This window comes from Rhinolophus sinicus, linkage group LG13, assembly GCF_036562045.2.
Source record: "Rhinolophus sinicus isolate RSC01 linkage group LG13, ASM3656204v1, whole genome shotgun sequence".
Classification (NCBI taxonomy): Eukaryota; Metazoa; Chordata; class Mammalia; order Chiroptera; family Rhinolophidae; genus Rhinolophus; species Rhinolophus sinicus.
This window is the reverse complement of record NC_133762.1, coordinates 45543002-45560272: the sequence shown is the minus strand read 5'-3', so window position 1 is coordinate 45560272 and position 17271 is coordinate 45543002. Positions and strand designations below refer to the sequence as shown.

The window sequence follows — 17271 nt, the reverse complement described above, 5'->3', positions numbered from 1 at the left end:
ATAATGGAGACAACTTTCAAACGGTCTATGTTTTACTCTTGATCTCCCCATCAATACCTGTAAGAGGTGTATTCCACAACATGGTGGTTTTAAAACTTGGGAGTGCATCGGGTTTTACCGAGAGGGCTTCTTAAAACAGATTGCTGGGCCCTTTCCCCAGAGTTTCTCATTTCACAGGTCTGGGTGGGAGCCTGAGAATCTGCATTTTGAATAAGCACTTAATGCTGCTGCCACGGCTGCTGGTCCAGGGACCACACTATGAGGTCCAGTGACCCAGGCCCACAGTGAGTGAGGCACTAGAACAGTCATACAATGATGCAAAAGCCGGAAGAGCATGAGTGAGCTTAAAATGGAGGCAAATCTGTGTCTTATAAATACATAGCCTCTAAGAATTCAACTTGAATTTGCTTATTGATAGTTATAAGGTATCTTTTCCAATAAACATCGACCTTGAAAAAGAGAACACCAATAAACATACCTGTTTTAAGTTAGTAATACTGAATGGTATACAGTAAATTTCCATTTACTCCTCTTTATTTGATAGAAACCATTTTACTCTCATCCTTAACTCATCAATAGCAGAGACTAATATAATAATACATGTGTAAAAGGTTTTGCAATTTGCTGTTTTGCAATTCACATGAATCCCCTAAAAATCTTTAGGCCAAAGAAAGGACGGCCAAGGAACAAAGTAAAGGACTTCCACAAAACCTCCAGATCCAAAAGAATGAGAAACATTTCAGCAAGAAAAAGTCACTGGAACCAACATTAACATTACAAAGTCCTGTAACTCTTTATTTCGATGGTTTTCTCATCAATGTACGGATATAAATCAATCCTATACCCTAATATAATGTTATATGATGCTTATATCTCAATAAAAAAAAGATGAAATGGGAAAATAAATAAATCACTGTTAAGAAACTAAAAAACATATACAGCCTAAAGAAACTGGAAGGAAATGACAAAAGCATGAGTCGTCCAACTCCCTTCCAATACCAGAATATTCTTTACAAAAATCTCTGATAGTATAATAATGGACACATCCTGAACATTGGTTCTGAGCCAATCACTTCCATATGAACTTTAAATGGATTTTCTCCTTTAATACCTACAATAATTAAAGAGGCAGACACTATTAGTATCCCCATTTTACAGATTAAGGCTTAGGTTCAATAACTTGCCACGGAAACACAGCTAAGCTAGTAAGGGAAGTGTCGGAAATTAAACCTTCAAGTACATATATGCCCTATACTAGTACTACTTAATCTTACTTAATCTTTTTTTCATTATTGCCCTGCTAAAGAGCCTTTTTCAACATTTATTTTCCTAATCATCCTCCATGAAATTTTAACATCACAGATATTCTGAATATCTGAATATCTGTATATATGCCATATGTATAGCTGTGCTTTATACAAAACACAAATAAAAAGGAAGATTTTTTTATTCCTCAGGAACCATTTTCCATGTCTTTGGAGGAGATGTGGCCCCATCTGAGAACGCGTGCTCTGGACCTGCGCTGTCCGATATGAGTTCACTGGCCACATGTGGCTCTGAGTGCTCGAAACATGGCTAGTTCGATTGAGATATACTGTAAGATTTTAACTGAGAATGAAAACAAGAATTTAAAACAGCTCATTAATAATCCTTGATATTGATTATATTTTGAAGTCAACACATTGGATTAGATCAACTACATTGTTAAAATTCCCTGTTTCTTTTCACTTGTTTTAATATGGTTACTAGAAAACTTTACATTTCCTATGTGGTTCACCTTCTAAGTCCACTGGGCAGTGCAGCTCTAAACCTTTTTAAGGGGAAATAAGGTTTCACGTTAATAGGGACATCTTTTTCACAAAGCAAATTTGGTGAGATGATTCCAGTTAGAAAGTTTTGGGGTTTTCCATACATGCAGCCTCTATCTAGTTTTAACATCAACGTAGTGTAAAATAAATCTAGTTGCTTCTCTAAGTGTCAATTATTCAACTATCTAAATAGATACAACATGTTGCCACACTCTGAGCTACACTTAACCAGGCTGAGGTATGTTAAGGGCTGAATTGTGCCCGCCCCCAACACCACCCCAAATTTATATGTTGAACTCCTAACCCCAGTACCTCAAAATGTGACCTTACTTGGAGACAGTCTTTAGAGAGGTGACTAAGTCAAAAGGTCATAAGGGTGGACCCTAATCCAATATGATTGCTGTTCTTATGGAAAGCGGAAATTTGGACACAGACACAGACAGAGGGAAGAAGATGTGACTGCACAGAGAGAAGGCGGCCATCTACAAGCCAAGGAGAGCAACCTAGAACAGACTCTTTCCTCGGGGCCCTCAGAAGGAACTCAATCTGCCAATACCTTGATCTCAGACTTCTAGCCTCCAAAACTGTGAGAAAAGAAATTTCTGTTCTTTAAGATATTCGTCTGTGGTGTTTCAGTATGGCAGCCCTTCTAAAATCATAACCCTACACGTTAAGATTAAGGTCAAAGACCCATCTACAAACCCACAGCTCATTCCTTAGCATCACTGTCAGAGAGTCTATTGGCCAAGGTTGACTGCAATCTTGACTCTACAGTGATTGTGTTCTTATGCTAGTACAAGAGAGCACACATGAATCAAGACATCCACTTCTAAACTAATCAATATTAGAGTCAGCAAGGAAAAATAACATGCAATATTCCATGGGGAAGCTGTAGAGCCAAATACGACAAATATATATATCGGAGGCAAGCAGCTATGTAAGGGGAAAAGAATTCTAAGGGTCACAGAACATCAGATGTGATGCCTTATCACATGTCAGTGATGCAGCCCTGATTATGGGGAAAAAAACAAAAATCAAAAAACAAAAAAACACACAATAAAGGAAATCATGGATACCAGCACGTTAGATTGGGATCAGTTAAGTAAAACTTATACGTGCATCAGCAGCATTGAAGAGAATTTTCTTGCAGGGGTGTGTCCAGTCTGAAATCCGTCCAAATAAAGGAAAGCTGAGAAGATTAAGAAGGTCCAGAATAGAGGATGCAAAAACAGTAGAGAAGGATTCATTAAACTATTTGCCTTTTACTACGGACAAGTATAAAAATCCCTTTAAAACAATGTGGAGAAAAGTAGCAAGCTTGTTTCTTCAAATATTATGCAGGTTACTTCAGACACTATAGGGATTCATGGACTTGTATTAAGATACCCACTAGTCTTTCAAACAAAAACTCAGATCCCCAACCATCCCAGGTGCTCACAACTCAGTGGGAGCATCAAATGAATAAACCCAATCATTTCAGAAAGATAAAGTTCTGGTGGGGTGTAAAGTGGCATCTCACTGTGGTTTTAATTTACATTTCCCTGATGACTAATGACTAATGATGTTGAATATCTTTTCACGTATTTACTGGCTGTGTGTGTGTGTGTGTGTGTGTGTGTGTGTGTGTGTGTGTGTGTGTGTGTACGTACATGCACTCACACACATCCAGTAACATAATACCAGTGGTTTAAATTTTAATCAGTGGTTCTGAACCAGGGGCAATTTTTCACCCCTGGGAAATTTTGGCAACGTCCAGAGACAATTCTGTTTTTCACCCTGGGGTGTTGCTACTGGCATCTAGTGGGTAGAGAGACCAGGGATACTGTTAAATTAAACATCCTACAGTGCACAGGCCAGACCCCTACAACAAAGAATGATCAGACACCAAATGTCAAGATTGAGGAACACAGCTTAAATGTCTTCCCACTGACTTTAGGAAAAGATCTGGTAGTGGCCTAAACATATACCTGCAGGCTATGGCCATCCCGCCTGCGTTACCTGAGCCATGAATCTCCCCACTTGCTTATTCTGCTCTGTCCTTCAAAGTCCCAAATGCTCATTCCTCCCTTGGAATGCCCACGTACACCGTTCCCTGGGCCTGACACTCCCCTTGCCCAAGTCCTACTTACAACTCAGGTCTTTTCATAAATAGAATTTCTCTAGGGAGACTGTCCACACTTGGTATACTCATTTATCCTTTTGTACTTTTTTCTGTATCTCTTGTCACATTTACAATGAAAAAATATATATACCTCTATTTGTTTAGCATCTATTTCCTCCAGTAGAATATAAACACCATGAGGGCAAGAACCAAATCATTTTTCATCAGAAACTCACACCACTAGCAAAATGTTCAGCTCATGAGAGGTATCAATGCATATTTAAAGTGAATGAATACTAAATAGGTAGATGGAAGGATACTGCAGGACAAGAAGCAGAGTCTGAAAAGTATCAGTTGGAGTTGGCACCTAGCAAGTTGCCAGTAGCTTTGGCAACAGAATTTTAAAACAGTAGTAAGGCAGAATAAGGCTTTGGAGGGCAGAGCAGGAGTGTGTGGGATGTGAGGAAAAGGAGATACATGGTGAGTAGAAATTACACATTTATTGTGAAAGGGAGGTGATCAGGGAGAGGACAGTAACTACAGGAAGAAGGAAGGTTAAAGGCATTGTGCTGGACTCTCTGTTGGAATTTTCAAGACTAAAAAGTATATTGATATGCTCTTAGAAGAGCTTCAACAGAGGCAAAACTTTCACAGATACTTTCAAAGGGGGAATAATAATGAAGCCAGCATCCAGAGACACCAGGAAGCATGGGCTCCATCCATAACACAGCTGGGTTGCTTTCCCAGGGACAGGAGGGAAGATGGTAGAATGTAGGTGACCCAGGACATTAAACTAGAAATGAAAAAGAGAGGAAGTCAATAATTGCCCCAGTGACTCCCATTTCCTCTGTACAGAGGGAATAAAGTAAGTGGGAGCTTTATTAGAAATATTTTAAAACTATGTCTTTTATTTGGTATTTTTTGCATTTTGGCTATAAAGCTCATATATTAATTTTTCTCTTTGTGAATCATTACCGTGATGAAGAGAATGTTTTCACAACCACCAATCACTTGTTCTGTCATCCCCAAGACCTCTGAATTTCTTTAAGGGAAATTTTCATTGCAATATCTGGATAAATGTGTGAACATCTTTATCAGAAAACAGAAGCCACTGGTAACATTCAGGATATGAAATGCAAATACATTAAGCATTATAATTTTCAACAAATATTGAATCATTATTGAGTGAGTACACACTCAACCTTAAGCCATATTTAGACCTTACAGGAAATCAGTGCTGTGACAGCAGTCAGCTCTGTATTGACAATAAACATTTTGCTTCTTGATCTCACATGGAGAAACCCTAGTTAAGAAGGCCACAGAGTCCCCCGGACTGTGGGAGATGCCAGATGGAATGGAAGGATGAAGAGCAGGGTTTTCCAGCCAACTCCATGTGCTGTGTGTTCGAAGGGCTCTTAGGAGCATGACTGCCCTCTAGCTCTGCTTTAATACTGTACCCTCCCCATTGTAAACCTACTGTGAGCCAGACACATGCCAGACCCTTTCTTCATTCCACAAACATTCCCTGAGCACCTACTGAGTGCTGGGTCTATGGTCTCTCCTAGGGAAAGAAGATGAATACTATTAAAGCTAAAGGAGCCCTGGTCCAGTTGTAATATGGACAAGGCATGGCACCTCCCTGTATGCAACTTCCTGCACTGGATCCAAACCCAGTCTCTTGATTGACACTGCTGTGAATTTCAAGCCCTTCTGGGTCTTGCTTGGGGGCAGGTGACAGCCTCCACACTTCCTTGATGCCCACCATATCCTTAATCTTCCCATCGAATATTCCCATAAGAAGCCAGTCTTCATGGGAATGCAACAAATGACATTTGCAAGGATGTTGGAAGAGAAAATGGTGGAGAAGCACATATAATAAGTCTTGCCAGATACAAGAATGTCTGTCACTTATTAGGCAATGGGAAAAAAAAAAATGTGACATTTGTTTTAACGCCATTCCTGAATATCTTTCTACGTGCATGTTTTAGAAACATCAGTGACTGACTGATGTAGCACATTTGTAGACTACAGTGTACACTGGCCTCTGTTGCTCAAATCAGCATGAAGTTTTCTTATGTCCCCACGTCCTACATAGCGTAGACAAAAATGTGCTTTGTATATATACCATAAAAATAGCCAAAAGGGATGAGTTTGTAAGGATCCAAGACTCATTTGTATGAATCCTAAAATTAGAAAGATTCTTTGGAAAAGTCAACAAATTTCTTTCAACTTGTAATAATTTAGATTCTATTAAAAGTCTTTTGTTACCAAAAGAATCCTGTTTGGGGGTGCCATAGTAAACTGGAAAGGGCCCTGAATTTAATCAGAAGACCTAGTTTTAAATTGTCTCTGACTCTAACTAATTGTGTGTCCTTGGGCAAGTCACAACTCACAAGCCTCAGTTTGTTCCTATGTGAAACAGGAATAATAGTGGTGACCACACAATGTGATATATAGATGACCTCTTTGTAACTTTACTAACAATTGTCACCCTAATAAACTTTAATTAAAAAAAATAAAAAAAAGAATAACAACACTTGCTCTTTTCCTACCACTCAGGTGGTCTTGATGACTGCATGGGTATAAATGTAAATAAATAGTAGTGCTTTACAACTATAAGTGTCAGTTATACTTGTAAATGTCACTCTCATGTTGAACTCCAGAGGTAGCATTACAGCAAAATTCTATTTTATTCAAATGTAATACTGAAGGAGAAAATTACATAGGATATCTAGATGGTTATTGCACATTAGGGCTAAAAGTCATGAAATCCTACATCCAGAAAAGGCCATATCGGGTAGGGGTTCACGAAGGAAACAAAAACCTCTCTGGAAATTGTGAACATAAAGGAATTTAATTACAGGAAATTGAGCACTTGACAAAAGGACTGGAGAAGTGGGCTTCAGGTTGAGCCTCCATGAATGAGCCCAGAACACCTCACCACTGACCCCTCAGAGTTACTGCCTCCTTCACTGGGAAAGGTGAGAAATCAAGAAGGAGCCCCTGCAGTCAAAAACATGCCAGCTCATTTGAAGACAAAGAAAGAGTAATCTAACAACAAGGAGCAGCCACTATTGCCATTGGATCTTTATGTCCATGGACGATTCCAGAAGGTGACACTTCTTTCTTCAACGTCTCACACATATGTAGAAATAACCCAAAGAACGCAGAAAGGTAGCCTCTTGCACATTCTGCCCTCCAAATCTCATATGGGTGTATCTCACACTGGTGGAACTTAATTTGCAGCCATAATATTAGACTCCTCAGGGAGTCTATCTAAAAATGTAGCTTTGGATTTCCAGACTCTGTGTTATAAAAAGCCCTACTAAGAGAATGTAAAAATGGATGCTAAGTGAGACTCAACCATATCCAAACCAGCACACCTGAGAAAGCATTCTGGTTCACCTCTCTTTTTTTTTTTAATCTACTAGATCACGCACGGACTTGCTCTGTGGTCTTCCATCTCCTTTTTGAGCTCATATGGCCTCTTCTATAAAATGCATCAAATTAAATTCCCCTTACCTAATCCATACACAAGTTCCTAAGAAAATTTGATTTTTAACAGAAAAATAATCTCTTAATTCCTAAATATCAATATTATATATTGAGATCCATTATGACTCGTTTAGGTAAAATTGTTTTCTTTGCTAACTAATGCATTTTCACTGAACTTGCTCATAAAACTTCAATGCAATAAAAAGAAACAATATTAAGCAAATATTGTGAACTAAAAGAGCCTCTGCAGCGTAAAATAGATGTAGGATGCTTTTAATTCTGTTTTAATACTAATATTTTTTCTCATTTTATGTTTCCTCATTTCCAATAACTTAGTTTCTTAATAAATATACAGATTTAGTCGATATCAATTAACATACATACCTAAACATATTTTCAGAATACAAATGTTTTTAAAAATTCCAAACATTAAAATTAGCATGTGAAGAAGATAATTAAATCATCAAATATCAGACCTTAAAGAGTCAGAGGAATCCCAAAGCCTCTTAAAGAGTCTGACCTTCTTTTTATGCTATTTCAGTTATTGTTTTACAGAAATTGATGATGTTCTTAGGGTCTCATTTCTAACTGATCTCAGAAATATGTCTCATCTATGTTCCTTCCCCTACTGAAACATAGGGACACATGGCTCTTTTTGGGGAATCAAACATGGCATAGATGGGGAAAGGGAGCATTATGAAATCTGTCCGAGCAGATGGAATTTATGACACGACCTGAAAAGGCTGCATGAGCCAAATATTAGCTTGGACAATATGGAAACTAACGTTTTCAGTTACCAAGGATTTGTTGTTTAGGAGAGACCCACAATTCACAATCAATCACATTCCATTTTACACTGGCACTCCTTCCTTGTTCATGATAACATGAAACAACCCTGATAAAGAAACATTTAACTCCAGGTTATCAGTTCAACATAAAAAGCAAAATGTTCCCGTCCCATTTAAATGTCATCGCAGGTAAACATAATTTGAAGCTATTTATTGATAGATTAAACTTTCAAGGGAAGTATTTGAGATATGCTAATAGCCAGAGCAAATTATCCTAATGTACCATAGGTGGGAATATCAAAGTCAGGCTAGATAAGAAAGAAACCCAATGAGAGAAAAACATACTCCAAAAACAGCACTCCACTAGTCTACTTTGCTATGCCAATAACAGCCTGCGGGCTTGCATTTTCCTTGCTAAATTACTAGAGCCTGGCTTAACTCTTTCCTCTTCTAGGGTATTATACCTGCCTCACTTCTCAGACTTCACCTTAGGACACATAAGGACCCAATTAAGTATCATCTAAATAGAAGATAAGTCACTTTTGTTGCTATTGTTCAAGAGAGTTCAGCCATCATAAAAATGCTTTAGGTAAAAGAGGGCTTGTTTCGTTTTGCTTTCATTGACAATTTAAAAAATAGTCTTATTAGATCAAAACAGGCATAACTCATCTATGGAGTTACCCTTGGAGGGTGGGTGTAGGGACTGGAAGGGAGCACTCTGGGAATTGAGGGGCTGACAATGCTGTTTCTTGATCTTCCCTTGAAGGAACTGTGGAAACTGACTCAGCTGGACACAAGATTTGTGTGTTTAACTGTACACATGTTACACTGATAAAAAGCTTCAAAAACCTTTATTGACTCACTTTGGAAAAGCAATATTCTCACATTTAGGTAACCATAATTACTGTCAATGAGAAATTCACAAAAGCACTTTGGAAATAAAAAAAGGACATAGCTGGGCATCTGTAAGTGGCATTTTAGAAGGTACCTGCCAGCCTTCCAGTCTAAAATCCCCCTCTCACTCTGTGAGGGCCCCATCTGGATCCACAACTTACCAACCAGAGCTGTTTCTTCCCGATTTCCCATAACCTTTACAAAGTGAATGCTGCTGAAAGCCCACCTCTGCTCCCTCATTAGTCTTGTCAGTATCATCTTCCTTCATTCTCTTGTCATAATTTTGGAATCTGTAACTGCAGCTTCTATGCATGCGAAAGTTCTAAGTAAGCTTAGTTTAGGAAGCTGGGAAATGTGCAATATCTAGCATGTTATTATTATTATTATCATTATTATTAGTATTATTACTTGTTTTAGCTGTGGGGCATTTTGGGGGGAGAGGGTTGTGGTGGAAAGGGAGGAGGGAGTTTCTTGTTTTAAATCTACAGGACAGTAATGCAAATCCAAACCTGAGCTCCCTCAGCCTTCTTCTCAAACTGAACCAGTCTAGCAATTATGAATTTTGAATAGTAGACTATGCTTATAAGACAGGATGTATGATGTACAATTATTCTATATGTGTATATATATATATATATATATATATATATATATATATATATACACACAAACACACACACACATACACACAGTCTTGTTAAATTATAAGAGTTTCTTTTAACTGTTTCCTCCTTCCCAGAATCATATCTGTGCACCTACTGCATACATATATTTATACATGTATATATAAATATAAATATGTTCATATATTATATATATGTATTTTTTTAAGGAATTTAAGTGGAAGTAAAACTTTTGGATGATTTTTAAACTGATTTTCTTTTTATGTAGATTCATTTTTTCTGAAAAAACTGAATAAAACAAATAAAAACTGAATTTTTTCTTTTCAAATGATAAAATATGAAAATCAAAGTGCACTTTAAAGGGAATGGAAGGAAGATCTGGATCGTCTCACTCGTAGAATAAAAGAGTCATCTAACACACTGACTACTTTGATAAAATTCATGGCCCTCTAATTATTGGGGAGAGAATAACTTTTTGTTGTTGTCGTTTTGTTTTGTTTTTCAAGGAGGGCGCAGCTCACAGTGGCCGGGGATCAAACCAGCAACCTTGGTGTTATTAGCACCATGCTCTAACCAACTGAGCTAACAGGCCACCCCCGAGAAGATCAGTTTTAAAAGTGTGTGCTATTGAGGGTTTCCTGTATGTCAGACATTATACAAAGTAATGCATATTCCTTTACTCATTTAACCTTAACAGCTCTTTTGTGCTGCAAGAAGTATTAAAATCTTCACATTACAGATGAGGAAACTGAGGCTGAGATGCATTAAGTAACTTACCCCAATGAGATCTGAATTTGGAGGGCGAGAGTGGAGAAAAAGAAAAGACAAACAGATGAGAAGCCTCCCATGCCCCAGAGGTGGTGGAACAAAGTTGCACTGCAACTTCTGGGTCCTCAGATGTTCAACCGGGAAAATCAGGGGTTGGGAGCCCTACTGTATGGTTTTTGTCCTTCCCTCCCCACCCTGTGGAAAACAAAGCAAGGCCAAACACCAATAACAAGAAGGGCCAGACTCAAAATCTCCCAAGCTCCCTAACTGAGCTGGAGAAAGTAACCCCTTCCACCGTCCATCTCACCAGGACTCTCTCACAATGGCTTAAGTCCTTTATACCCACCTCTTACCACCAGAGCCTGATAATACACAAATGCAAAATAAAAGCAAGGATAAAGTGGCATCCTTGATATCACTGGTGAAACAGGTAGCCAAGGTAGGTCTTTATTGTCTGGCCAAGTTCTGAAGGACAAAGTTTGGCCTTGGTGTTGAGACTGTATACACCATTACTAGTTGTTCAAACATTGAAATATTTCTATATGCCCCTACAGATCATGGCAGACTCCCTGGACCTCTCAAAGGTTAATGTCTGGCTCTGGTGTCTCCAAGACCCCACTCCAACTCCGTTATCCACCTACTGTCTGTTGTGATGAGTGGTGCCTATCTCAAAGATTTTGACTACCACCCTTAGGGCATCTACAATCTCACCATGACTTTGGCAGGTAGCCAACAGATTATGCGGGGCACTGGAACCTCTGGGTGACACCTTCCGTTCCATATGATGGTCAGGACAATTAAAGTGCTTTAGCCACTCAAGCAACAAGAGATAATCTCTTCACAATTCTAATTAACCCGAAACTCATTTTCAAATGTTCCACTATGCTTTCTAATGGGCAATTAAGAATCTGTTTTATGAGTTTGCCCAGCCTGTCTCTTAAAGACCATAGAGCAATGTTCTATAATTTTGAAGCGAGATCTGATATTTGAGAGATTTTTAAAATTATTTCCAGCATTTACTTTTCCTCCAGACAAGCAGATGCAGATGTACTCTTAGGGCAGAGGGCAGCAGGTATTTTCCAAAGTCAGGGTCAAAAGGCCTCCTCTGCTCAAAGAAAGGAAGTCAGACTAGATGGCCTCACAAGAGTCTTCTCTCTTTCCTTTCCCTTTCTGACAATCTCACTACAAGCAGGTGAAAATGCTGAAAATGTTTTATGGCGTATGAGAAGTTGAAAAGAAATGTGTGAATGTGGGATAAGCCAGTCAGAGCATCAGAGAAAGGATTGTCCAGGATTATGTCATGAGGTCTTTCTACCTCTTAGGTACCAACTGGATGAATTTCTCAAAACGCAAATGGAGAGACAAAATTAAATTCCCAAACCAGCAAAAACTTACAGAGGCCCATAGGATTGTGCTATCACAATTTTCATGTTCTTTCACAAACCTTACCTCAGTGGTTTCAAAGTGCGTTTCCCCAGAACAGCGGCTTTAGCCTCATTCAAGATCTTATGAAAAAAGCAGATTCTCAGGCCCCACCTAAGACCTTCTGAATCAAAAACTGAGGGTGAAACCCAGCAATTTGTTACCAAGCCCTCCAGATGTTTCTGATGTGGACTTAAGTGTGAGAAGGGCTGCTTTATCCTACTGGTTACTCCGAACTAGTAGACAAAATAGGTAGAAAATGTGGTAATCTCAGTCTTGTGCAAGAGGCAGCAAAGATTGAGAGTTTAACTGATTAACCTAAAGTCACACAGCTGACCCACAATAGAACGAACAGCTAAACCCAGGCTTTTGGACTCAAGATCTAGTTATTTTTCATCTTCAACACACAATCTCACTTAGATGCAATATAACTAGCCAGATCACCTCAACTGGCTTGATTCTAGAAGGAGGAGTAGAGGGGTGACACCTGGGGAAGATGCAGGCAACCTAAGAAAGTCTGGGTCCCTCTTAGTCCACCGAGCACTACAGAGGCCAAGAGAGCCAAGAAACTTGCAGGATGGTTCATCATATTCCGGATACTGTGATTCTGGGGTGCAATCTGAGTTCTTCCTTATAAAAGATCAGAGATTCTACTGCTCAGAGGGAGTACTTCTCACTTTGTTCAGATGGTGTTTCACTGGTGGCCTCTCCATTACTCTCATTGCATCACTCATAATTTCTGTATCAACAGTGTTCTTGATCATTTCCTGTCTCCTCTACCTACTATGTAAGTTCTGTACCATGCTAGGTACTTTAGTCTACTTTCCTCACCACCCGAGGATCTAGCTCAGGACCTGGCACTGGAAGCTGGGGAAGAAATATGTGACAAGTGCAAATAATAAAAATCATCTACCTGCATATATCAAAATATGTTTCCACAGAAGACCTTCACTTTCAAAGTGACACAGGATATTTTCTTCCAAACAAGACATTCTGGAGAATTATTTAAAATACAGTTAAAAATTATCACCGTGAATAAATCCCGAGCTTATGTTGGAATACGCTTTTTGTACTCTGCAAAGTCTCTTTCTCTTTTCCTTCTGCCCTTCATTCTTTCTCAGTAAATCCATCATCACAGCAGCTCTCTATTCAAGGATCTCAAGATGGACAGGATGGTTTTAGTTGTTAAACTGCATTTTCCTTTTTTGTTTTCCCTTGACACAAAGTGTTTAATCTATGTCTGAACTTATTGTCTATTCCATTTACAAAAAACATCCGGTCATTAGATTGGAACAGAAGGAGAAAACCGTAAAGTCTGCAGTAAAAGGATGTATGTTTACGCCCCTGGATACAGCGTTTAATAATTGGCCTGAGCTTTCAAGGAAGCTGTGGCTCATACTCCAAGTTCCATTTGCACTTCCAAGTGGACAAAATATACACACCGACCCACTCAGCTAAGTAATTGGATTCACTACCTGGAATATTTAAATTGTTCTCAGACATTGAAAAATGACTTAAGAAGATTAAAGAAAAATACTCTGGAGGATAATAGGCTATAATTTACTAGGTGGAAAATCTTTTCGGCAAGAAGTACACCTCAGTCTCCTGTAATTCCCCGTTTAAGGAGATGTCTTAGTCATTTGAACGTGAATTTCCTTAGATTCTGGCAGCTCAGGTTAATTCCAGTGGGTTGTTCTTGTCAAACTTTTTGAATGGCACTCAGAACACAAAATTGATACGGTAATGTCCTCCACCTGAAGATGCCCGTGTTTTCAGCAACATTAAATTCAGTGTTTGAAGGCAACTGTCGGGGGGAGGACTCGTGGATCACTTGAATTCCTGGGGTTCAGGACTCACGTGAAACACTGGAGATCAGAGGCTGGGCTAAGCTCTGCCCCACCCGACAAAAGATGTGGGTAAACTGGGGTGGGGGAAGGATGTATTGACAGATGTGTTTCAAGTTGACGACTCCAGCCAGTTCAATTCTCAGGACCAGCCTTCCCCATTTGCCAGCAGGCCCACTGAGCCTCCTGGACCCCTCAATGCCCCCCCTTTTCTCTCTCTAGCCCTCCTCGGGTGTGTCCTCCCCAGCCCTTCTCAGGGCACCTCACTGCGGAGCCAAACGCTGAAGTTTGGTATCAATGACCACCTGTCGGCTGGACCACGGAGTCCTCTGCCGCGTGGGCTCCCATAAAAGCTCTAGGAGGGTTAGCAGTCACTAAACAGTTTCGGACTTCGCAGCTGTTCCTTCTTGAAAGAGGGCAAGGAGGTAATAGGGGTTCCTCTGCGGGTGGAGAGGGGCGCGTCTTGTTCACACCTCAGCGCTTTCCAGCTGGTCCCAACTTCACACTACACCACTTTCCAAACTCTCAGGACCCGCCACAAGGCAAAGCCCGCCCTTCCTAGTCCATTGGCCCCAAAGAGTGAAGACCCGCAAAGGGAGCTTGCCGGACCCAGTAGGAATATCAACCTAAGCCCGGAGAACACAGGAGCACGCGCAAAGACCCTGCTCTTTGCCCCTCGCCTGGGAAGTCGCCAACCTGTGCCGGGGAGGCCGCCCCTACCGGTTCGCGGTGCGCCCATTGCATAACGCGCCCCTCGCCCCACCCCCACGCCTCCCGCCCCACTGCTCTGCCCAGTGTCCCCGCCAGCGCCCCGAATCTGGCCCCCCAATACTTACATCATCCCACTTGACAAATTTTGTGCCCTTCTTGAGGCTGTCGGACACACACACGGGCTTGAGTTGCAAAGCGTGCACTCCGGGCTGAGCCCCGGCCATCTGGGCTCATCGGGGCTCCGGGCAGCCCGGGCGAGCGCGGCAGGGGACCCGGAGCGGGGCGCGGGGTACCGGCTCCTTTCTCTGCTCGCGAGGTGCTCGACTCAACTCCTCCGCCGGCCTCCCCGGGCCTCCTGGCCTCCGCACCTCCTCAGGCGCGGCTCAGCAGGCGGAGCACGCGGGGACCAGGCGCCCAGCCATGCCCCGGGCGGGACGCGGGGTCGGGCGCCCGCGGTGACTGCGGAGCCTCGGAGGGCGAGGAGAAGCCGAGCCGGCCAGCCGAGGCTGCCAGCTGCCGCCGGATACTGTTCTTCAGCCGCCGTCGCCTCCAAGCGCACCATTCAGCACATCCTCTATACACAGAGGGAGAGAGAGAGTGACACACGCTCGGCACCCACCCCCCCCCGCTCCTTCCCCTCCTCCCTCCTCCCGCCCCCCCTTCCCCGCCACCCGCGCGCGCTCGTTCCCTCCTTCCCCCCGTGGCTTCCAGCACAACTTTGCGCGCTGGGTCAGGAGCCGGGAAGTGGGACCGCAGCGGCACCTTCCGGCTCCTGGGCCCCACTGCAGCCAACGCCTGCACCTCCTATGCGCCCTCTGAGCATGCCCGGTGCCCGGGTGGCAGGGGTGCCAGAGGTGTCCAAGAGCCCTCCGTTCCCTGGGGGTTTTCTGGGGAACTTAAGCGGGAGCCTGTGAGTGTCTTTAGCTCCAAACTGGGGGGGAAAGGGCTCGTTAGGGAGGGATCACAGAGGCAACCCACAGCTTTCCCCTCCAGCTGGAGCTCTCCAGCGCCGGCCACAACCAGCGTTTTGAAAAGACAATTATTATTTATTAGTAGAGAAGAGAGCAATTGAGAGGCTTGGCGTGAGAGCTCTTTGGGGAAACAGCGCCGCGCCTGAGAGTTTGCAGCGCGCTAGTGTTGAAGCCCGGGCATGCAGTTATGCTTTTAACGTAGAAAGCCTGTCCTCAGAGAAGCAACGGTTTTATTTCCCAGAGACACAGAAGGCCCTATCGTGTGTGTGTGTGTGTGTGTGTGTGTGTGTGTGTGTGTGTGTGTGTGTGTGTGTGCGCGTACGAACGCGCGCGCGCGCAAGGCAAAGGTGTCTTTCCTATAGAAACTTGCTCGTTTAGGAACATAGGTCTAAGAATGTTCTATTTAACTCATTCAACAAACATTTCTCATTTCTTTTTTAAAAAGAAAGGGATAGTCCCATCAGAATGGATAAAATTTAGAAGACTGATAATACCAGTGAGGATGTGGAGTAACTGGAACTCTCATCTATTGCCAGAGAAAGTATAAAATGGTAAAGCCACTTTGGAGAACAGTTTCTTATAAAGTTAAACATTTGCTTACCATGGAACTCAGAACTTCCACTCCTAGGTAAATTTGCCCAAGATAAATGAAAACATGTTTACATAGACTTGTGAAGCAATGTTTATAGCTTTCATCATAATAGCCAAAACTGGAAATCACAAATATCAATCAGCAGGTGAATGAAAAATTGTGGTATGTCCACACAATGGAATAATACTCAGCAATAAAAAGGAATGGACATGCCACCACAATGATAAATCATACAGGCTTTAAGCCTAGAGAAAGAAACTGGACACAATACACTATGTAATTCCATTTGAGGGATTCTAGAATAGGCAAATCAACCTTTGTTGACAGAAAGCAGGTCAGTGGTTGCCCGTCGCCTGGAGTGGGCAAGGATTGACAGGGAAGGGAAGTTTTGGGGGTGACAGAAATGTTCCATGTTATGTGTGTACACTTTTGTCAAAACTCATAGAACTATACACCTAAAATTGGGGCATTTTATTGGAAGTAAATTATAAGTTGATTTTTAGAAAGAAGAAACAGAATATGAACAAAGAAAGAATGAGAGAAACATTGAAAAAGTGTGTATTGATCACCACCTATATGCTAGGCACTATGGTAGTCACCATAGATAACCTGGTGAACACAACCCAAATTCTGCTCGCATCTGGGGACCTTGCCTTGTTCTCGGAAGCCACTTGATACAAAGAATGCCTTTAAGGACTGACTTGTTTCATTTGATCACATGTCACTAAACCAAAACCTGAGAATACTGTCCATAGAACTAACCAGCAGCCTTGGCTTGGCTAGTTACATCATAGAAGGCACCTGTCACATTCTCACATCACTTTTCTTTACTCTAGAAGACTGCAAAAAACAAAAAAACAAAAAACAAAAAATCCTCCACTTCCAGAGTTCCTGGCTTTCTCAATTATCCTTACAGCTGATCATACCACAGGTGTTCTTTTTTCTTTTCTGTCCTTTCTCACCACCATCCTCCCACCCTACCAACAATTTCTCAGTTATCTCCTGGAAAGATTATTGGTCAAGTAGGTTTTACTCACCAGAGTGACTTAGGAAAGCAGGACAGACAAGAGATGTACCCTCTACCAGAAGAAAGTGGAGAATTAGAAATGGGATCTAGATAAATGAGAAAGAAGATTGAGCCTCTTCGCGAGAGCTTATTGCATTATTGTTCTCTGTTCCTTGCCCTCATCTGCAGCCACACATTTTTCCATGTGACCTTGCAGTTTTCAATTAGACACCCTGTGTATTTATTCA

General features: G+C 41.6%; 1 protein-coding gene across 2 annotated transcripts in view; it reads right to left on the bottom strand.

Annotated features, from left to right (window-relative positions):
• PLCB1 (phospholipase C beta 1) overlaps nucleotides 1–15056 on the bottom strand; it is a 680752-nt gene extending 665696 nt beyond the window's left edge. Inside the window, exon 1 of one of the 2 annotated variants that reach the window (XM_074317198.1) lies at nucleotides 14580–15056. The gene's annotated coding sequence lies outside the window, so the exon portion shown is untranslated. The remainder of the gene's footprint in view (nucleotides 1–14579) is intronic. The other variant, XM_074317199.1, reaches the window with a different exon arrangement.
• Nucleotides 15057–17271: the final 2215 nt, after the last annotated feature.